General features: G+C 43.4%; 1 protein-coding gene across 1 annotated transcript in view; it reads right to left on the bottom strand.

Annotated features, from left to right (window-relative positions):
• Nucleotides 1-23,440, bottom strand: part of LOC109854486 (transcription factor Sox-3-A-like) — a 277,431-nt gene that overhangs the window by 170,962 nt on the left and 83,029 nt on the right. The window lies entirely within an intron of this gene.

Genomic DNA, 23,440 nt, shown 5'->3' with positions numbered 1-23,440 from the left:
AAACGTTTGTTCAAACACACAAAATAAATTTATTATTTAATTGCTTCAAAATCCCGCAAACCGTTCGGTAACGCCTTCATCACTAAACTAAATATTTAAATTGTCAATAAAAAAATAATAAAATTGTCAATCAAAATTCTTTTTCCAAAATATTCACTTTGATATATTTCTATAATATAAATTCTCTTACATATTCATCGATATGACCGCTATGTGATCGGATATTTTGTAAAATGCGTAAATATTTGCGCACAACCGCAAAAGAGACAAAAGCTGATCAAAAAGCAGAGAACCATCGGCAACATTTCGATTCCGGTGACACAGTGACACGAAGCCTATTAGCCGAAACCCTCTATTCGGCGGCCGTTCCTGATAAATAGAACGGTACCGGGAACAGTGTCGCGAGTCCCGACAATGGACCGCCGGAAGACCGGGGCAGCTTTAATTTCCCCCCGTAGTTCCTGGCAATTACCGCGTGGCGCGGCCCGATAGCCATCTCTATCTCCGACCACAATGCCACCAGTTCCGACGCACCCCGTTCCTTGCCACCTTGCCAGCGATTTACTTCCCTCCCCCGCGTCGCACCCTTCGACGATTTTTCTTGTCCCAACCGTTGATACACGAGCTGCTTGATGTTCCTACAACCAAACTCGCAAATTTATCGATGAAAAGAAATTCGAACTATCTAAAACGGCGAGAAGAATTTCAACGCGATATCCTGATACCGGCATAAAGGCAAAAGTGCTCGTGTTGTTGAACACGATTTTATCATTAAGGTGAATAGCGACGTAGTGTAGCAGTTCTCTCATCAGGGGAATTTATACGTTTGTACATATAAATTCGTACTGTAGATTACAAGAAGTGTGATTTAATATTTATTGATGAATAAGTAGAATTTTCAATAAATGTTAAAATGTTAATTTTTACATTTAATAAGCAAATAATTTTTACACGAAGTGCGATTTGATATATAGTGGCGAATAAATTTTTCAGTAAACGTTAAAATGTTAATTTTTATATTAATTTCTCAAACATAAAAAAACTTTTTTCCTAAAAAAAAACTTTTCTTTCAGGACTTAAAATCAATATGTTTGTTACGATACCGCGGATGTTGCACTTAAAATTAGTTTCTCCCGAGATCACATTAGGTACTCACTTGCACGAGAGGAACGCGACGCACGTGCGATCAAGCGGTGCGCTCGAGAGTTAAGTCGGGTGTTTAACAACTCGCGGCCAAACTCCTTCGAGAAGTTCGCAAATGGTGCGGGACGATTGGAGCGCGACTGCTTAAGTTCGGTCACCGGGGAAAGAAGAAGGAGGAAAGGGTACGCAAGCGGCGATGGGAAACTCTCACGCTCTCTCTCTCTCTCTCTCTCTCTCTCTCTCTCTCTCTTTCTCTGTCTATCTTTCTCAGCAACATTATCGTGTTTTAATTTAACTTGCAGCTGCACTTTAATTAGACTTTGGCTGAATGAGAAGACGACGCTCGACGGGCAAAGCGAATAAGTACTGGCAAGTAAACGGGAGGCGAAGAGAGCGAACTCTATTCCTCATCCATTTCCCTGTCCCTTGGCGATCTCTTCCACCTACCTTTCCTTGTAGCGCCTTTTACCTTCTATCCACGGTTAGGTAGAAAATTCGAGTGATAAGGAAAGAGCGCAAGCGGAAAAAGAAGGTAATTGGCCAGTGGCAACAATGCAACCGGCAACGTCGCTTCTACTTAATTTTTCTTCTCTCCGCGACTTCACTTTGTAACAAGAAAGATATTCTTTGAGGTATACATTTCTTCGACGCGATTATATAGAAACCTATGTAATTTCTCAAGACGTTCCAGAAGCAATCGCGCGCGCTTTCCTTTTATATTTCTCGAGAAATTTACAGTCCGATGTTTTTTCTTCTTCCCGCGAAGCTAAATTATAAAATGATCGCGTTTATTGAAACATATAGCAAATAATATTGATATTTCATTAGCCACACGTTCAAGTTTTGAAGAGAGATAGACTGGAAACTACTCTCACACGATAGGTGTTTATCGTTTATTTACTTCCGTTTAATGCTATGAAAGTATGCTGTTAGATCCCGTTTTGTCGTGCGGCGAATTTCAGGAATTGTCGTTGCGGGAAAGAGGGGAGGGTATTTCCTGGTTCGAACATCAAAAAACCGCGCTTCCGACATCGCGGCGTTTCCGCTCGCAGCTATTCAACCGTCGATATTACTTCGTTCACTCGTGCGAGCGCGAGAGACGCCAGCTACTTTCTACAGCCGTACATTCTTCGCAGGAAACTTGCAACGCGAAACGCAATAAATCTCCCGGCTCTTCCGCTCTTCCGCGTTTCGCGTTGCTCGAAATAATGACATACCGAAGCCATGGACTCGTGTAAGTTGGTTTTCAATGGCACCCCTCGTTTCGCGCGACGGTGTCTCTTCGCGCTTAATGAACGCCGAAACTGTCGCGAAGCCTCGCTTGCGCCGGAGCGACGCCTTTTCCGCCCTACGACGCGGCGCGAGCTTCACCCAACAATCGCGACAATGGCGGGTCTTCGTACTCTGACAATCGACATCAAAGGCAATCGCGAAGTCTTATCGCGACCCGGCGAATATTGGACTGGGAGATTAAATAGGATGATCGAATTCGGAGCCACGGAGTTCTCAAAATTATATCGCGTCCGAGACGAAACGATCGAGCAACTCTCTTCTCGAACGTTCTAGAACATATATCGAATTATGAAGATAATGCGATGTTCAACACAATTTTCAAAACACTTGGAAAAGTTGTGTCTCCAACTTGTTCCATGCATGTACTATTTTTTTCTCGAAACGAAAAATGTCAGAGGACAAAATATAAAGACGTCATCTCGGAACGGATGCATCTCCTGGTGTACTTCTTTGCAATCCTACATTCATAGTGCTTCAGGACGTTTCTCATTTCTAGTTCTCTTTTTTTCTTTAGTGAGATTCTAATGCCACCTCCGTCCTTCACTGAGAACCTCTGTTCCAGGTCGAGAGCACTTATTCGGGCCATAACTCCCGCGCGCGTGTTCCCCCCGTTTCTGCCATCCCGCCCTCATAAATACACGAGATGAGGCGAGGGAAGAGAAGCGGCAGTGCGACGATGAGGTGGAACGGCACAAGGGGGTATAACTCTGACGGAGACGAAAACGGCGAAGTCACACTGGCGAAGGGGTGCGACGGCGGATGCGGGAGAATCCGGGACTTTAAAACAAATATATCGCGCGTAAATCCAACGTGGATATATACCTAAGTCTCTCCTGCTGCCGGGGATCCCTGGGATGTGTCACACCCCAACGAGAACGTCGCGAGACATCGCGAGGAAAGAGAGCGGAGCAAATCGTCGACGTTTTGCTTTACATATTTCCCGCGGAATTGTCTCAGCCATGTCGAGAGGGGAAAAAGATACAACCGTCAGTTAAAATACGAGAAATAACCGGACGTTTAAAATCCTATTTCTCTCTCGTATAAAAAAAAAAAAAAAACTACACAGCCATAGATTTTTACAATATGTTTGTTTTGTCAATTTTTTTAAAAAAATATTTTGTATATGTGATTTATACACGTATATATTTCGCATTTTCCGCGCACACGAGAACAAGTCGTTTCGCGAAAGATTACAAACACGTCCAGAGCTTCCTGTGGAACAGACTGGACCTCGTCGAGAATCGAGTGTACATATCCCGTGGGCGAATACCAGGATTCATGAATACCGAAGTATTTGCCAAGCGCGTACCGATACGCGGAAGCGTCACGCGGACAATTCTGCGCCCTTGAGCGCTCTTCTGCACTCGTTTTACCGTCAAAACGCACACCTATATACATACATGCATCCTGCGCGTGTATACACAGAGTGTATAAAAAAATCACGCATTTTGCGGGACACAGTAAACGCCAATATTTAATTTTAAAATTGGTCAAAATTTCCGAGAGCTAGTGATTTTAGGTATATTTAATTTGTAACGCGTAACACTCCGATAATTTACTGTTTTTTAAAGTTCAGTCGATTCGAAAATTCTAACACATGATATATGATAAAAAAAAAAATATATCTACTTTGCAACTAAACATTTCAACTGACGGTTGAAACCGTCAATCTCTAAGTGGCTCGTATCGCGAGAACTACCAATTTCATGAGATCTATCTATAGCTCTCTCTTCTGACGATCACGCTCTCGAACACAAATCGCGCCCCGAGTGTCTCCAATACACCCTGTATATCACGCGCGCTCGGTACGCGTCGTGCATGTAACGTGCAAAGTCCCCGCGGGCTTAATACGGTATGCACGTCTGTCGTTCGCGAGCGCGCTACGACCCTATGCTCGAATCCGCTACCAACTAATATTCCACGAGAGAGGGCCCAGGGCTACGTGCTTGGACTCAGAAAACTCGACAGACTCGCCAAAGTCTGCTTCTGATATCGAGTCCGTTGCTGCGTTAGATCAGACAAAGGCGCAGATAATTATCTCGTCCGTTTGCCGTGATAAGTTCGTCACCCTCGTAGCATTTTCGATCGGCACGGTGTTTGTGAATCGCTCCCACAGCGATGATTAAATGATTTAATGACGCCAATTTGGCAAATCATATTGCTTGATTTGCCGCCAAGTGACGTCATTAATCGCTCCGGAAGCGATTAAATCCGGTCGAAAACGCTAATAGATACTGTTGATACAACAGGCCCCGTCTTCTGTGTTGAACTTGTACGGACAATTGCGTCTTCAAAAGAGTCGAAATTGAACGTGACACTTGCGTTGTTTATCGTCGCAATTATTTCGATCTCCGCGAAACGAAGTACAGTACGGATTTCGGAGAAAAGGAAAAGGAAAAGAGTACTTGTAAGATAAAGAGACCCATTGTGATAACGATCGGCGAACTCGATCTATTTTACAATCACAACGATTGTCATTTGTTCCACTTCAGACGTCTGCTGACACGAGTGTAACATCCGCGAGTAAAAAGCCGCGTATTGCATGCGATTGACAATGATACCCGGAAGTTCGTTTTGCCATAGCGAACAGTTTTTGGCCACCACCGTCGGGGTTATCAGAGAGACGATAGAACTGGCGCCGATGGGGGTATGGGAGGAGCGCGACACAATGGCAAAGCGAAGAACAAAGCCTATCCACGAGTAATTCGAAATTCGTAGTGCTCCCTCTCCCTTTCTCTCTGTGCCCGCGCTCGTAATTAACCTTGTGTTCGAAGCCGATTAAAAAAAAAAAAAGAAAAAAAAGAAAAAAAAAGACACCTTATAATTGTACATTGAAGCAAGCGCGTCCAGTCGACGGGGCTCTCTTACTGATCTTCCCCCCAACTATGAAAGTTTGATACTTTGAAAAAGGTAATTACGCTGGTGTTAACAATATGATAGGCGAATAAAGACTATGATGCCTATCTTCTCGGAAAGTTGTGTTCGTTTTATTCATCACTATTATAGTCAAAGAAACTATCGGTCGGAGCGCTCTAGTTCATCGCAATGTCACTTTGTGATTTTGCGAATCTCTCTTGTACGGAGAAGAAAAATGATATTAAATTACGAAAAAATGCAAAATAGATTTTCGATTCAAATCAGCGATAACAAACTTGCAAATAACAAATATCTTGGAATAATTGATATAATTCAACCAAATCACTTGAATTATAAAGAACAAAAACTAATAAAATTTCAGCAAACATAATAATTCCCATAATCGGATTCGCGCGTCAGTTGATGCCAAAACGGTAAGGATAATGGATAAAGAGAACAAGTGAAAAATAAGATAAATGAGGATGTGAACACATTAAATTTCAGAGTGAATAATAAACAGAACGCGAAGTGGTGAAATAATTGCCAGAATATTCTAGACACGTGGTTAAAGCAGAAGAGAGAAAGAATGGAAGAAAAAAAATAGAAAAAAAGAAAAATGAGAGAGAAGAAAGTGCGCTGATAAGAGCGAGACGTGAAAGCGCCGAGGAAGAAGGTAAAAAATAGGAGAAACAAAGAGAAACAGCGGAAGGGAATAAAGAGAAGGGGAGGTGAGACCGGGTTTCCTCACGATCAAGACGACGACAGACCGAAAGAAGGAAAGAGGAACAAAGAGAGAAAGAGAGTGGGAGTGCCCAAGATGGCGCCACATGGTGAGGTTGCTGCGAGAAGATGGGAGAGGGAAGAGAGAGAGAGAGAAAGTAAGAGAGAGAGAGAGAGAGNAGAGAGAGAGAGAGAGAGAGAGAGAGAGAGAGAGAGAGAGAGAGAGAGCACGGACACGCGGGCAACGGCTGGTAGTAGGGTGAAAGATAAATGACATGTCCACCGCTACAACCACCACCATCTCGCGTCAACGTCGTTGCCACCAACAACGCCTCGCGGGAACGCGAGAAAGAAAGAGAGAGATAGATAGATAGATAGACAGATAGAGAGAAAGAGAAAGAGAGAGAAGCGGGAAGAAGATGCGGAAAGACGACGATGAGAGAAAGCTTCCATTAAACATAAGCTACTCCGCTCGCTCGCTTACTTGCTCGTTCGTTCGCTCACGCTTATCGGGATTCCCCGGTTTCCATTTCGTCCACACCTTTTCCCTTTTCCGAGTTTCTCAACGCGCTTCGACGAATGACTAGAGAGAAACGAAGTTCACCTTTTCTCTAAAGGTGTGATTATATATCATACGTCCGCTAAACATAACTCGCTTTCACACAGGTAATCCTAGCGAATTCGAACACTTGAAAATGTCGCTTCACCGAACGACCAAGGAGAATTTTTAAGAATTTGGCACCAATTGCTGAAATTCTAATGCCAAAACAACGCTAAAAAAATAATTCTGTGCTAAAACTCCATTTAGCAATCACTCGTTAATTTCTCTGATCTCTTCCACAAAATTGTCAGGTACGCGCGAGTCCATTGCTGATTGTTTAAGGAATTAAAAAAGAACTTAATAACCGCATAAAACTAGAGCGCTTTAGTGCACACAGTGTGAACTATCGAATATTTATCCGTCCAATTGTGATGTGGAAGGTTGAGAACAACGAACTGCTTTGCCAAGGGGTCGCTTCGCGGAGTTTACGACGCACTAAATCGACGACCGCGCCGAGAACGGTGTTCTGTGTCTCACTGTCTTTCTCTCGCCGTTTCGACATTATGAACTATGGGAAGACACATTAGCGCTAATCTGCGAGGCCGATAACTCGGCGCATCAGTCGATGCGGAAGGTCGACGAAGAAGGATAGAGAGACGAAGGAGGTAACGAGGGAGGGAAGGACGCGTCGCCGGCTCTGTCGCCGGGGCGTCAAATTATTCCGCGATTAATAATCCGCGCGTTACACGCGTGATCGGGCCTTTATCGTTGCACCCGCCACGTCGCTCTCTAGCCCTGCCTTCCTTCCTTCCTGGCAACCAAGCTCACCTCCCTCCCCCTCCGAAGGTATCAATGCTCGTGGTACGTCAGCGCGATTGTCCTTGTGTGTCGGGGACATTTATCGCTTCGCGGAACCCGTATAGATCGATTGCACGACAGGGTCCTTTAATGAGACGCATCGCGACAACACGTTCCGGCTGGTTCAAACGATATTCAGTTCGCGTGGTCACTGATAAGTTTCGTCAATCGTCCCATCATTGGTTTTCCCAGATTTTTCAATTTTACATTCCATTCGTTTGTTGTCAAAAAAAAAAAAAAAAAAAAAAAAATACTGAAGCGTTCAGCTGCGTTCTTTTTCATCTTAACTTTGACTCTGATGATAAACAAGTTTTAGAGCATTTGAATTCAATTTAAATAAAAATAGCCACCAACGTGCTTACTTCAATTTTTCAACATTTACATTCGTTTTCACATAATAAAAGAAAACAATATTCAATTTTGTAAGACTTTTAATATCTTTAATAGCCAGTTATATTGTCAGATTGTCGACAGGCACTTGCGCAAACTTTGCGCAATCAGTTGGAAATAACGAAATGACGTTCGCGCGCGAATCTGGAATACTAATCGCGCGATATAATAACGCGGCATCCGGATGTCCCGACTTATTTCACCTTTTCGGAATGCAGCCTTTTTAAAGTCCGCATTTCGACGGCGACACAAAGGGAACCCATTGAACGGAAGTCTGCCGCGTAGTGTGTTCCGTACGTCATCGCTTGGCCCGTATTGTACAAAGAAGAATACGTGCGCACGCGCGCGTCCACGTGGGTGTGCAAAAGGGTGATATCATCCCTGTTAATGCGATGCAGGCGCGATGATCCGAGAGCAATATACGCCGCTCTCTCTCTCTCTCTCTTTCGCGCGCGCGCGCGAATCGTCGTCTCCCGTGAACCCTAGGCGGCAGGATAACCTCGGCGCAGGAGGACCTCCCTCCGCGCGCTCGGAACACCGCGATATTGCTTGTTTTATTGGAGCGTGATACCCGTTTCCTTCGATGTCGTCTCCGGCACGGCTCAGCGTGGAGAGAGAAAAAAAAATCATTTCGCCGGATACTTAGCAGCGAAAAGCCGGAAAGCACTATGTTTCTCGGGGGTAAAACGATCCCCCCTCGATCTCGTGAGCGGACGGACGCGCACGGTGGCGATAAACGAAACAGATTGCGGCAGAATTTCGGTATCTTGGTTGGTGTTTCAAGGGAAACGCGCTACGTACGATGTATATTTGTGTTTTATGGAAAACGCGCGGCGCGCTCACCGAGCCGTTTGGAATAATTTTATGGCCACCGCGCCGGCTCGCGCGTTTATAATCGACACGGTTTTGACCAAATAAAATATTCTGTGTTCTTTGATTATCGGTTACTGTTATCTCAGATAATAATCTGATGCAGCTGAAGACTTTTTTTCTCTTGAATCAGAAATTATTTAATATACATACGTTTGGTTAATCGAAAAATTGTTAGATCAAATTTTTATAAAAACATATGAAGACCACAAGAGAAGAACTTGATAAATCCATTCTTTTCGATTTTGTCTTTGATGTTATTTTATGAGTTAAAGTAGAGTATTTTAATTATCCAAAGCGAGAGAAGGGAATTCTTGATAGATTTCGAGATATAACAAGCGTTTTTATAAAACAAAGAAGTACACGTACAATTCGAAATTAAAAATCGCTCGAAAATGTGACTTGTCATGTCCTTCTTCTGTTATCTTCATATAGAACAGCGTGTGATGTGTGTTTTCGTTCGCGAATATCCACCAACGATATTCAAATCCAACAAATTCGTTCGGAGTCGACCGTGCTGTTTCGACAAAATGGCGAGAACGAGACGCGAAAGGGGAAAAAGAGGTGAAGAACGGGATAGTCGCGCACGGGGGGGTTGAGGAGCGCGCGCGCACAACCGGATGCGAGTGAGCGCGACAGAAGAGACCGCGCTACGCCAGAAAGAGAGAAGTCTACTAAATTTATCAGTGGTCATCCGAGGGCGGAACCGAGGCCGGGGGACAAATTCCATCGCGAGCGTCGCCCTCTTTCGCGAACGAGTACACGGAACGTTAGCCCGACGCGGGAGCCGGTCGGGGGTGAATGGTTGGCTCGTTGGCCGGCGACCTAGCTGTTCCTCTTCCTCCTCTCTCCTGCTCTTCTTCACCCTCGCCCTTCTTCGTTCGCGGCGACCCGGCGTAAGTCATTGCGGCTGACCGGAAGTCACGGGATCACCGGAACTCGGGATATTTATGCGAGCGCACCCACCGACCGGAGCATTACCCGTAATAAGGAAATTGCGAATTTATTACAGGAGCTCACCGCCACCCTCTTCGGCTTTTCTACGTTAGCCGACACACAAACCCCTCCCCCCGACCGCCCCGATCTTCTTCCTCTTCTTCGATATTGTCCGCCATCGAGTCGAAGGGGGTCCGAGAGTTATTTCGGCTTTTATGGGTCGAGACCGCCAGGGTCATCCGGCAACGTTCCAGATGATGGGGAAAAAAGCTGCGACCAGAGCGGTGGCGGAATGAACGAAAGAAGACGAGCGAAATTGATTATTCGAGTTCTATCCTGGCTACCATGGAATTGATGTTATTATTATTTATTATTATTATCAATTATTAATTATTGCTATTATTATTATTATTATATTTATATTATTCCTCTTAATCTATAGCGCAAATATCCCACGATAACAAAGAAGTAAAGGATTAGAAATGCCCAAGAATATGAAAATTTATCATTTTCTATACAACACACACGATTTGCATACACATACACACACATTAGCCATTAAATCTATAAACAAGACGCATATATATATATATATATATATATATATATATATATATACACGCACAAACTAATTTCCAACGGAAAAACATAAAACTTCCATTTTCGTAAAATACACATCTTTTCTGACAAAACAATTGTTGTATAAAATTAAGAGCGATCTAATAAAATAATATATTTTCAGGAGAAATGTACAACGCATACCGCCTGCATATAGCTGCGCACGTTGAAGACGGAAACAAATCCTATTCACATTTGTTTTACATCGTGGCAACCAAACACGCTTAAATGAGATTACATTTTGTGACGCGTATAAAGCGTTCGTTTTGACCGTTTTCGTTACCTACGTCAAATCCGTAGGTATGGCCACGTACTCGACGTGCAAAATTCAAGGTATTCAATGCATTATAAAGTGGCTTTATTAAATCATGATACATTAATAAATTAAATTATGGATATTAAAACAAGCTAATACTAAATAAAAGCACATTATGTCGCGCCAGTGCAAATTTAATCAAGCAACGAATTAATATCGTCGTCATGAAGTATGCAAGAGAGCTAATAACAATATGATTATAATGATTATTGTTGTTGTTATCATTGTTAAGTACCTTAAAACTTTCACACAAAGAGCGCACCGCCGGAAGCGCGCAAAGTTTTCATTGAACGTCGAAACACTGACCGCACGCGCGTCGATTCTCCGTTCGACGTTGACGAGTTTTCGCGAGGATCCTCTGGTAACACACACGCCAGAAAGTGTAAATCCATGAGGAGAAAAAAAAAGCGTGTCACGGGACCTGGATACTGTAAGCGAAAGCCACGGGGGACTATTAGCACACATCATCGACAGTCGGGTCACTGCTCGTGATGCGCCGGCATTGTTGTGCCCGGTTGAGCGCTGGCAGGAGGCGTGGTTCCGCGATAATTCATTCTTGATTGCGTGTCTGATACATACGATCCGTAATTATACCGGCTGTGCACATACGCCCGTTCTCATCCCGGAGAACACCACGAAACGAGACCGTTCGTTTGCACCTTTTCCCGCGCTATTTTATTTCCGTCAATTTTTCAATCAGTTCGCCGAATTTTCTTCCGTAATATAGAGATGCGCAGAAAATTCTATACACACATATGTATATATATATATATATATATGTAGATTATTCGGAGCGTTGATATAATCAATGATGTTTTTCGTAAACATTCACCATAATCAAGCACAAAATCGGAGAGGTTAATCGAGACAAAAATAAATATCTGTAAAATATCACAACATAAATACTAGAAATGTTCTTTTTTTTTTTTCGAAAAAGTCATGCACATATCTTGAGTCTCGCGGATTTTTATACGTTCGGCGAACACCGACGGTGTTTTCATCGGCGAAGGACGGGAGGAATGAAGTCACGGCTCTTCGCCGGGAGGAACACACGCGCGAGAACGAGGCGAAGCAAGACAAGGCGGGATGAGAGACGAGACGAGAAGAGAGGCCAAGGTGAAAGAGTCAGGAGAGTTATTGATGATGCACGGGCACGGACACCGCCGGATACTGGATACTAACGTAACTCCCGTTTCATCCATCAAGCTAAGGGATTCGGCTTAATATCCCCGATGACCGCGAACGTGGCTCTGCATCTCTAATTCGTCGCCCCCGCCTCTCGCTGAGAGAGAGAGAGAGAGAGAGAGAGAGAGAGAGAGAGGAGGTGGTTCGTCGTCATCGCGTCTCTTCTCATTTTTTTCATTCTTCATTTTTTTTTATTTTTTATTTTTTTTTTTTACTTGTTTCACCTTTGCTTTTTCTTACGACGGTCCGGTTCGGAGTCCTTGACGTGCCGAAGACGGGATTCCCGGCCTAAGCGTCGAATAATTGGGTGAAATATTAACGGTCTCTAACGCCGTCGCACTTATTAAAAAAAAAACCGCTCGTCAAACTGCTCGGCCGCGTCGCCGCCGCTCGAGATCGTAACCACGCGTAAATTAAAGTGATACTTAAAGTGTGCATCAATTAAAAACGTCTAACGTATAACACGTTGCGTGAGCCGCGTTACACGGACGTTGAAAATGGCGTAACATATTATTACGCATTTTAAGATGAAAGAGTGTTTGACCGTATATTTTATAAGATTCTTAGAGAACATTTCTGACCGCTAAAATCCGAGCACGAAAAACAAACACAACACAACGCGAAGTTTCAGTGCTAATATGAGAAAACATGTTTTCGTGATAAATCGACTAATTAGAATTCGATAATTAATTTGATAAAGCAGATTAATTTCGAGCTGCAAAGTGATTTCATAAAACAAACGACACGATTGACGGCGCGTAATTTCATTTCGACCCGGTCATTTTCACCGCCTCGCGCGCGCAAAGTTTGCGCAGCTTCATCCCGGGGGTAGGCCGGTCCCCGAAGAATTTCCGCCCTATAAACTTCAAATCCAATCTGCGGCGCGGTATATCGACCGAACGCCAAACGCGGCCGGACCCTGGCAAAATATTGGACCTACGTATATACCTACGTGTGCCCGCGTATCGGCGCCGACCGCCAGACGCGCGACGCGGGCACACGCCGAACACTTTGTATGGATTTGTATCGCGCCGTACGTATACACTTAAACATACGCGTGCGCGCCACGGCGCACCATGAAATCCCCATAGGCTGTTTGGCCGCACCGGCGAGGCGGTATTATGTGAGCTTGATTGGCAACAGCAAACGTTTGCCATCGCTGTTGCAGATTTTGGTCGGCATACTTGATCGCTTTACCAAACGGCGTCTCAAAGATCGCTCGAGATCGATCAGTGTGTCAAGCTACGTTGAGGACGGAGAAATCGATCGTAGATTGCCAATATTGTTTTTCGTATATAATTGATTAAAACGCGCATCAATAATGCAAGTTTTAATTTACTTGCGGATTGTTATTTCAAAAAAATAGTTCTGCCGCATTAGCATATTTTATTGTAATATTGTCACATATCATTCCTCTTTACAGAAAGAACTAATTACGGTTCGGATATTCATGTTGGCGCGTTGATACGTCAAGTCACGCATCAAAAGGAGTGAAACGTATCCTACTCCAAATTTGCTCGTGAGGAAGGCGCGCGCGTCGAAACTCGCAGGGCCAGTCACGTCCGGACGAAGAAAAGATCGTTCGAGAGAGAACCGCGAAGTGAATACGTGTCCGGCGCGTCGCGGCGCGGCAAGTTATTTCGCTAATGCAGCCGCGACGAATCCATCCGACGAAGTGCACGAGTTTACGGCGCGACGGGGAAGAAAAGAAGGTGCTCGACGGAAAAAAAAAGAAAAAAAAAAAAAAAACGAAGTCCACGACATTCCCACTCAGTAGAATGCGCTGTTGAGAAGTTCGCGCCTCGCACTAACCTCTTCGTCGTTTTTCCTCTCTTCGTCGCGCGAACCTCATGTTTATAGCAAATTACGAGAGCGTCTTGTGCAATCTTGAGATCAGCAAAATTTGTAATTAAGAAATGAAAAAGAAAACAAAATTTGTCTTAAAATACAATAAAATATAGATATCATTAATTTTCAAGTTTGAGAGAGAAATATTATATAAATCTTCGATGCGCAGCGCATTCGAGATACGCGTCGAGGAGTAGTTACGCGAAAGTACGTATGCGGTGGTTAAAGATTTGCGAAAAAAAAAAAAAAAAAGAAAGAAGTCGCAGAAATGCGGGAATGAGCCGAAGAGCCGGCGGCGATGGTGCGCGCGTGGAAGCCGCGAGCCGGATGATGGCGTAACCGAAATTACTTAGGCGCGCGCTTTCAGAGGCAACCGAGGAGAAAGGACTTGTTGCACGAGTAAGCCGCGCGGTTAAAATATCGGAAATTTAAGCATTCCTCTTCCTCCTCCCCCTACATCGCCCTTTTCCCTCCCCCCGCTGCAACCGATGCCGCCACCCTAGCGCGCACCCATCGCGCCGGGTACATTTGCATTTCGTCTATATTCCTTTTCCTTTTCTCACCGCTTCTTCGACTTCTGTTTATTATTTTGTTCTTTTACCACCATCTCGTCCCCACGCCGGAAATTCTCGACGTCGCTGCCGATTTCCGACTGTACCTGTCAGATCGGCCGATCGTCCACTTATTCTCAATAATGGCGCGTGAACGTCTCTTCATTTAATCTCATTAAATTAGTTTTCTCAATGTTTTGTTGAATTAAATTATCACAAATTTTATGAAACATTCTCTTCTGAAATAATATATGCGCAAGTGTATATGTGTGTGTGCGTGTGTGTGTGTATAAAATTATACATATATATATTAGCGCAAAGTTTTTTTTTTTAACACATTACGTACATATTTTTTAAGGTACAAGATAGCGACTTCCTTGACGAGAAATTATATCCGGCATAATTGTCATTTGCATAAATTGCAATAGCCTGGGTGCGTAATTTAATCAACTCACAAAGACAACCACGTGGAGCGTAATTGCAAACGAATCTATTGCCGTGATATTAGCCGTTTTCTTTCATCAGTCAAAATATAGAAACGAGCCGCATTAGTATTACCATGAATACGTCGCATAACGCAAATTCTACATAATCACGCGTGCATCTGCATTAATTAGCGCACAGCAGCCTCTGTGGTATTTATTAACGTGATTGTGTACGCAAAACCGATTCCTCCGGTCATTCCCCGAACATCGTATAATTTCTCGTCGCCGATATTCAATTTCGATCAAATATTTCCACACGTCATTATGCTGTTCTATTATCTCTGAATATCAATTAAGGTATTTTCCTCTAGTTCCTTCGCGTCGCGAGACCCAATTTTTCTCATTATATTTAGAAACTCACCAATATTCGTACGTGTAATACACGCGCAAGTGAAAATAATAAAATAATTGCGTGTAAAGAAAAAATACAAAACCAAATCCGCGCGTTTCGTCAAAAGCGAATTCTTTTCACAATAAACGATGCACCTAGTAATTAGAAGCCATTAAATTGACGCAGCCGTCCGCGTCGACGTTTTAACGAGCAATGTCACTAGCGGCGCATCGATATTCGCGCGATACCAGTATGTTTCGGGACTTTTCTCCACTCGCGTTAATTAGTCGAAATTAGTGACGGCGCTGCTAATTGTCGTAACGATTGTCCCGACGCGCGAAACCAATTTATTGTCTAGCTCACACGGAATTGCCAGCGATATTTCCCTCGGAAATTCAACACTGCCAACCACGTTATATCTATCGAGGGGATTATCGCATATCGTTCGCGCGGCAGCCTCTCGATACCTTGATTCTTATTGTTCCTTTATTTTTCTGCCGTGGTATTAACGAGAAATCGCACTGTGTTAAATGCTTGTCACGTACCGTCCCGCGAGACTTTAAGAACGCATTGGCGTTCAATGCATTACGATTCACCGGAATGCAGGTGTTTTATTTTGCTTATTCCGCGCTTGGCTTTATAAAACAGTGTGTCCCACGTAGGGACCGCTATATAAAATCGTATCGTTAAACAACTTTTCTGGTTTCAAAAATATAAAATATTCTTTTACTCTTTTTTAAAGAGAAAAACACTTCCATTTATCACTTATTTCCAATTACACCAAAATTTGAGAAGGATTAAAATATAGTACGCGATAAAAAATATAATATCGAACAAACAAATAATGACAAATTACAAAATATTGATTTTATATGTTAAACAATATAAATTTTTTTACGTGTATTTCCATTGACAAGTGCGACGGAATATCGAGAAGCGGTGTGATTTATAATTCTCGCAGCAAATCTGTGAATGGAGGAGACGCCATCGCAAATCTACCGACGACGAGCCAAACGATTTTTCTCACAAGCCTAAGACTACCCTACGCACACGAAGCTACCTGCTCGGATTCCGACGAGCCCTCGACAGACCCGCCGTGCTCCAGTTGGCAAAAAGGTTCCCACGACATAGGATACGCTCGGCCATCTTAGGTCGCGGAGAAAAGGGGCGAGATTCGTCTCTCTGTACGAGGCGATAGTCCACGAGTGTGTCTATAAAGTACCGGGATTCTTGCACCCGTGAAGAGATCGACAAATATTTTTGTTAGAGATTAAAACCTGTGCGTTTTATTGTCTGTGCGTCGCGTTTCGAACCAAATGAACTTTTTTCGTTTTTCACGAAAAATAGTCGCGCGAGAAGATTGCGCGAAACGCACGCGCGGTGCTGATTCGCTTCAAAATTTTCAAGACGCGCCGTGATGACTTTTCACAGCGATATCGCTTTTTTTTTTCGCACGGATTATCTTGCGTACAATTTACTCTCTTTGTCCGTCTTTCTCGTTCTTCGCCGCTCGCTCGCGAAGAAACGGGACATGCGCGTCGCCGCCTTTATTGGCAACACAAATTTTCTCTTGGCTGTTTATCTGACAGCTGATCTCTTTGTTGCGCGCGCCTCGCCCGCGGCTGGTAATGGCGAGGAAGACAGGGTCAACGACGTCAAGCACAAAACGCTGCGCGGTCCAGGACAAAGCACCTGATCCTTTCAGATTTTATTGCTGCATAAACACAGGTAGCGAGAACTCGTTTGCAGCATATTAAATTATGCAAACGCCTGTAACTGCCTCGTTTGCCTAAAATCCGAGCCCCGGCACACGCACCATTGCTATCCATCTGCCACGGTTTTGTTATGTAGCCCGCTTAAACGAAAGTGGCATTCTTCGCTAACACGTTTACGACCCAGAGAGATGATCTTACTGCTGACGCCCCTAATAATAGACGTATAAAAGCTAACGCGACTCTTGCAAGGCTTTGCTGTCATGTCCGACCTGATCATTCGTGAGATATCCAAATCACTATGGGAAAATAGGACTATATAAACTCTTTTCTATCTCCGATATATAATTCATATTAAAACTAATCCTCTCTCGCAACCGTTCTTTACGCGTTTAGCGTTATCGCAACTTCCACATCTTTAATTTTTACACGATACATCTTACATTGTTACAAAACCCGATTTATTACCATGTATGCAATTTGAACTACGACAAGTTTACAAATTGCCTCGGAACGACCGAAACGATTTCTTGTGTAGTATCGATTTTGACGCATTGGGATTCCCCGAGCGGACTAGATCACGAGGTTGTCCGGTAATCCGCTATAGATCGCGGAACGGCATTGTGACGCTCTCCGGAGATCGTTAATCAACTGAGAGCCACTGGGACTGCTCATTGTGGGCGGGTTATTAATCAAATGAGAACTACTGCTGCCTATTGTCGATTTCTGGCAGGAGTTGGGAGTGAGATGGAGATAGAGAGAAAGAGAGAGAGACATCGAGAGAGGAAAAAGATAAAATAGCAGAGAGCTCCTAGAGAGAAGATAGAAGAGACTCTTGCTTGTATCGATCAAAATTCAAAAGAGAGAGAGAGAGAGCGAGAGAGAAAAAGAGTGATGCGCTAAAGATAGTTTGCACTTTACCTACATATTTGTCGAGAAAATATGGTAGGTAATATCCTAGATGTGTGTTTTCACGCGCGTATATTCTTTTTTAATATCTTTTATATACATTTTTTAAATTAGTGTTTTTAGGTTTCTCTTTTTAATAATATTTTTTCATATTTGTAGCTTTGGTGATTTGTTTTGTTTGCGATTCCTTTTAAAAAAAATTTCATATCACAAATTATTGGACACCTTCAGTTTGAAACAGTTTCACGGAAACTTTTATATATATTTTGGATATATTCACATGTTTTGTGCGAGCAGTGTCATCCAATGGTGCTCCTACACGTGTCTGACACGAGAAAAAAAATATATCATGAAACGATCTTTTTTCTTTCTGACAGTAGAAATACAAATTCTACGATCGCTGTTCTCGGACTCAAAGTAAAATCGGTCGACACCCCCCGCTGGTAGAAACGCCAATGAAGACGTCGATGGCATCTGTAGATTTTTTTCACGGATTACATAACACAGAGACGTCGCATCCCGTCGCGCTCCCGTTCGTACATCCCACCTCTCATTTTGTTTTTTTCCGCGACAATATCGAATAACGAGAACTTTGCGACTTTTGACGGTAAAAAATTCATGCGTCTCGCGTGAGTCTATCCGGATAGCGCGCGAGAATAATCGCGATTGAAAAACAAAATTGTACTCGTCTACTTCTTCCAAAAATCATTTCGCTCTTGTGATTCTTTACGCGCGCGTGTATGTCTTTACAAAAATTATCACAAACAAAAAAAAACGACCCGCAAAAATCGAAACCGATGTTTTCGCGTGAAGTTATAAGAGAAGTGTCGCGGATAGAATGCGATGCTGGAAAAAGCGGCGGAATTAGTCAAGCTGAAAAAAGAAGCTTTCGCGACGCTTCGGGAAATTTCTTAATGCGCAAGTAGACGCGGAACTCTCGGGGCAAGCAAGCAAGCGAGCAGGCAGGCAAGGCAGGCAAGGCAGGCTTCGCACCCCCGAGGATTATTCCGTGTAATTAAGTCGACGGAACTTTTCTCAGGGCTTTCAGGCCTGAATCTGAAAAGAGGGCGAGAAACGAAACGAAAGAGGGAACGCAAGGACGAACGGAGAGGAAGGGCGGAAGGAGAGCAGAAAGGTACGGTAGCTGTGGAGGTGGAGACAGACGAACGAGGACGAGATGGTGCCGCGGGAAGTGGAGACCGACGGAGGAGAGGCGAGGAAGTGGAGGCGGTAATTAAGAGAGTTAGTTGCCGGTCTCCCAATTAGGAGCCAGCAGGAGCCAACTCTGCTACCGCGACGCCTGCCTTCTCTCTGCCCTACAGCTAACTCCACCTAAAGACTGCCCGTTTCCCACAGATGCCGGGTGTATAAATACGAAGATCGATGTTCCGCATCATAGATGACCAACGCGGCAACCACTAAGATCCAAGAAACAAGGCAATTTTGAAGTTGAAAACTTTCATTTAGAGTTGTATACACATGTACCGTATTAGAAATATATATATATATATATATAATGTAACAGAGCGTTATGTAAAACAATTATTTTAAAATGAACCACTCTGTTGTCATCTTTGTTTTTTTTTTACTTAAGTTTTCTTCAAACAACAGCGTTAAAAGCCCATAAGGCTTTTAACAGACTTCTGCGTACCCTCATTCTTCCGACACAATTTTTGTCTAATACGAGCTATTATTCCAACAAATTGAACGTAGACGAGATCCCCGAATATTCGTCCCATTGCGTCGTGTTAGGTCTGCTTCTTTCTCGCAAAAAGGGTGAATAATTGTAACAAGCGAAGATCCGGATTGCGTGCGATAAGAATTCAAATGCGAAGCGAAAGTGAAAGAATCGCGCGGGTGGGGCAAAGCAAAACGTCGAAGGGTCGAAAGGGTTGTCTGCTTCAATTTAATCAAACTGTCGTGATTGAGTCGACGAACAAATCGCAGCCTAAAAAGGGTCGATTTGAAATTATACATAGAGAAAACTGAGAAGAAGTTATTGTTTGTACAATATTTTGTTTTGGATATTCTAGAGAAAATGTTATCTTTATTCTAGAATTTATAAAAAACTTTTAAGTTTTCTTTCTTGCAAATAAAAATTAATTGTTTTTTAAATATTGAACAAGTAGGGTTTTCTTCTAAATAAAACAAAATATACAAAATCATTTCAATGCATACAAACGATCGTGCAATCGCAGCTTTTCATGGAAGTAAGAAAACAGTGCGATTCGTAATAGCAAGTATCTCCATTTCGGTGACGACAGCGATCGATAACGATACAGATGCGCCTTGACACGTGGCAGAAGACGCAGTTAGATAGCGGAAAAGGGGTTGGCAGCGTGACGCTGCTTACCAATCGAAGAGTTGAAAAGGTATCGACAGATCGACGCGCAGGAAACTGCCGTTACGCTTTTCGCGACACAGCTCGCGCTTGTCACGGGTTGTGTCGCCGAGATTTCACGTATGTACCAGTCCTCATCGACCCCTCAACAGGTTGCGCGTTCCTCACGGCGAGATAACGCGTCGCCGACATTGCGTACGTCGATATCGACCTTGTGATCCCGGATATGCGATACAGCACGACACCGGCGGCGTCTTTCACACTTTTCGATTGAGTTTTAATAACGGACGGTCGTGTATTAAATATCTTGTCATCGCCGATTCACGTTGCGATGATATTGAAACAATTTTGAAATTAGAGAACAATAAATTTTATATATTTTTGTAAACAAAATATATAAGATATAACATTTGTTATATTGATATAACATTTGTTTATATATTAATAAAGATTCAAACGAAAAGATAGAAATGTCTAATTTTTTAGTATTTAATAAAAAATCACGCACACGAACATCTTGTGTTTTTGCTCGCATCTGTTTAAGTATTCTGTTTCATCGTCTCACGAGCTTATTCAATTGTTAGAGAACAGAGCTTCCAGTCCTGTTTTTTAATTCTACGGCATTCCTGAATGTCGTACTTACAACATTGTTTCAAAAATATGTAAGAATAGTTAAGTGTTAAGAAGAAAATAAAACATTACTTCGTATATTATTTGGAAAAGAAAAAACAACTCAATATTACAGAAAGTAATCTTATCTAGTTCGCGGCATCTTTGAAGTGCGAAAAGAAAAATTTCAAAAAAACTTTTGCCTTCCTGAGTTAGGCATTCGAATGATTAATAAAGAGCATGACAAGCGTTACCAGAAGGTGCAAACATATGAGCAAGCTCTTGAGAGGTTAATGCGCCATCTATATGGGCGCGAGCCAACTCTTCTGCCGGTCCTCCCTTTTTGTTGAGGCTCCCATTTCGCCGTCAGAGAGTTGTGGATCAGGAGAAATCCTTCCTTCCCTGATCGGATGACAGGAGGGTCTCGAGGAACTCCTCCAGGCACAAGGATCGAACACCTGGTCGTTCAGCACAACGGGAATAGGTCGGCGGTGAGTAAGGGAGAGTTGGCGGGGTTCGAGAGGTGGTCTTGGTGGTGCGCGGGACGAGGCGATGTGGAAGGGTAGCGGCGGGGTATTACCATGACAAAAGTTCCCCGTCGCGGTTCTTGCCGGGGTACCCAGGTGCGTGGGACCGAAATTCGGGGGTCCGGTAGCCGGTAGAAGGGCGATACGATTCACCCCCGCAGCGAGCCAATATCCTTCCATCCCGATTCCGATAGATTCGGTCCAAACGCTAGTTTGTCTAGGACGAAACGCGTGGAAATCGAACAGCGACATCGACACAAACTCAGTAAGTTCAGATCTTACTCTTGGAATACTCCAGTACGGGGATCTTACTCTTGGAACTCTAGAATTTCTAGTGTAAAACAAAATTCTCTTAGAGCTTAGGAATCTGGCGTGCACTTGGAAGAGCGATTAAGATCAATTAGAAGGACGAAGCTCCAAGTAAATGTATTTAGCACCCATCTTGTGATGTATATCGGATTATATTTTATGCGCTTCTTCCACTTTAAAAACACGAAGAAGTAATGTGTTCCGCGCTAACATTCTCTTGCTATCTCTGTCTTATGTTTGCTATAGTTCTTTTCTTGATTGAGATCGCTACGATAATGAAAAACAGAAACAGTATAAAAAGAGAAAGAAAGAGAAAGAGAAAGAGAAAGAGAGAGAGAGAGAGAGAGAGAGAGAGAGAGAGACGAAAAGGAAATATAAAAATTCCAATTTCTGCGGCTTGGCGTAACATTTTATCCAGACGTGTCCATGCGACGCGTTTAAGCCGCGTTCTCAGCGTGCTCTCACACCTTTGTGATTTCTCTCGCAGAACGTCGGGAGATTTGGTCCGTGACGAGGTAAGTACGTGGCGACAAGACGACGCGCAGCGACGGACACGAAGAAACGTATCGGAGAAGAGAGAAGCGGAAGGGGGAACAAGCACGAAGACTTGGAAGGATACAGCATAGCGGCATACGCAGACGAGGCTTTGCGTAAGCAGGTGTGACGATGCGTGGACACGCGTCTACCAGGAAAGGACGACCCTCGCACGAAGCCACCCGCGGGACCAGGTGTTCTTTATTGCGGATTTCGTGTCGTCGTCGAAGCGAGAGATCTCGTCGCGACGATCTTTGTTTCGCGAGACGCGTGGCGCGATGCCGACGGCGGCTTTCCATCAGAGGCCAGACACAATTCTTTCTTCTTTTACTTTCTAGCGCGCGTACGTGCGATAAGACGACCGGCGTACGATGAATGTTAATCGCTAAAACATCGTTTTACAAAGAAACTAGCGAAAGTGGATAAAGCTAATATACAATTTTCACGTACGGATCGTATTTTTATCTAGCAAGGAAAATAACAATGGTCGCTTTTTTTTACTTAAAAACAATTTAATTTACACGCTCTTTACTTTCTTTTCAAATAATTAAGTTTTACGATAATTAGTCAATTTTATATCTTTAGATTTTTCGTCTTTGATATCGAAAACATTAATTCCTGTTTGACCTCGGTCTTTGGATCAGCTCGAAGACGTGACCGACACGCGTCTAGCCACGAAACGGGAGCGCGTGGTTTCAGGTGGAGCAGCGGTTGGGAGCGCCGGGAGCACCCGGAAATACGGTACAAAAGGGTATTTATTTTGGGTTATTGACGTCGCCAAATATTACACGAGCCGGCATTGTGTGCGCACACGGGTCCTTGATATTAGCATAGCGTGGATGGAGCCGGTGCCCGGCCACATTGTTGGTGAACGTGTATATCGGTACGGCCCTGGGGCGAATGCCACCCTTTGTGTCCTCCCCCTCCCCCACGCACCGACGTTCCGTTACCGTGCGGGGTGGCCACCCTGCAGCTAGAACGCAAGTTAGAGAAAGCGAAAAACAATTTGAGCTCACGAAAATCTAATCAGTAATCGTAAAACTCGTTAGTTGCACGTTAGTTTTTTGTTATACAAAATATTTGAATCTGATCTCTCTTTTTTTCTTTCTCTCTCTCTCTCTGTTGCTTTATAAGATTTTTTACTAAAGTGAAAACTTTCAATTCTTTACAATCATCTTGTAAGATTTTTACAAAAAATGTGCATACACACATTGCTCCACGGATTTTAAATATTGGGAAAAATATTATGTATAAAAATTTTTTAATTGGAAGTTTGAAAATTAATCTAAACAATACAAAATCTATCGCGAAATTTAGAAAAACACGAAATTCGACGAGAGAAATCAATCACCTTCGATTACACAGATAACTAGCGATTAATAGTTCACAAGCTGCGGCTCATCATCAGCTGAAATATCTGAAAACGTGTGGACATGGTGTCACGACGTCTTATCTCACAGAGACGTGTCGCTAGTTATCATCAGGCAACGTTACGCCGATATCGGTCGCAACATAGCCGAAGCGATTAATCTTAGCTGCAGCCCAGGACGACGCGGTG

Source organism: Pseudomyrmex gracilis, unplaced genomic scaffold, assembly GCF_002006095.1.
Source record: "Pseudomyrmex gracilis isolate BER0280 unplaced genomic scaffold, ASM200609v1 scaffold_67, whole genome shotgun sequence".
NCBI lineage: Eukaryota > Metazoa > Arthropoda > Insecta > Hymenoptera > Formicidae > Pseudomyrmex > Pseudomyrmex gracilis.
Note: the sequence above shows the minus strand (reverse complement) of the source record. Positions and strands in the feature narration are given on the sequence as shown.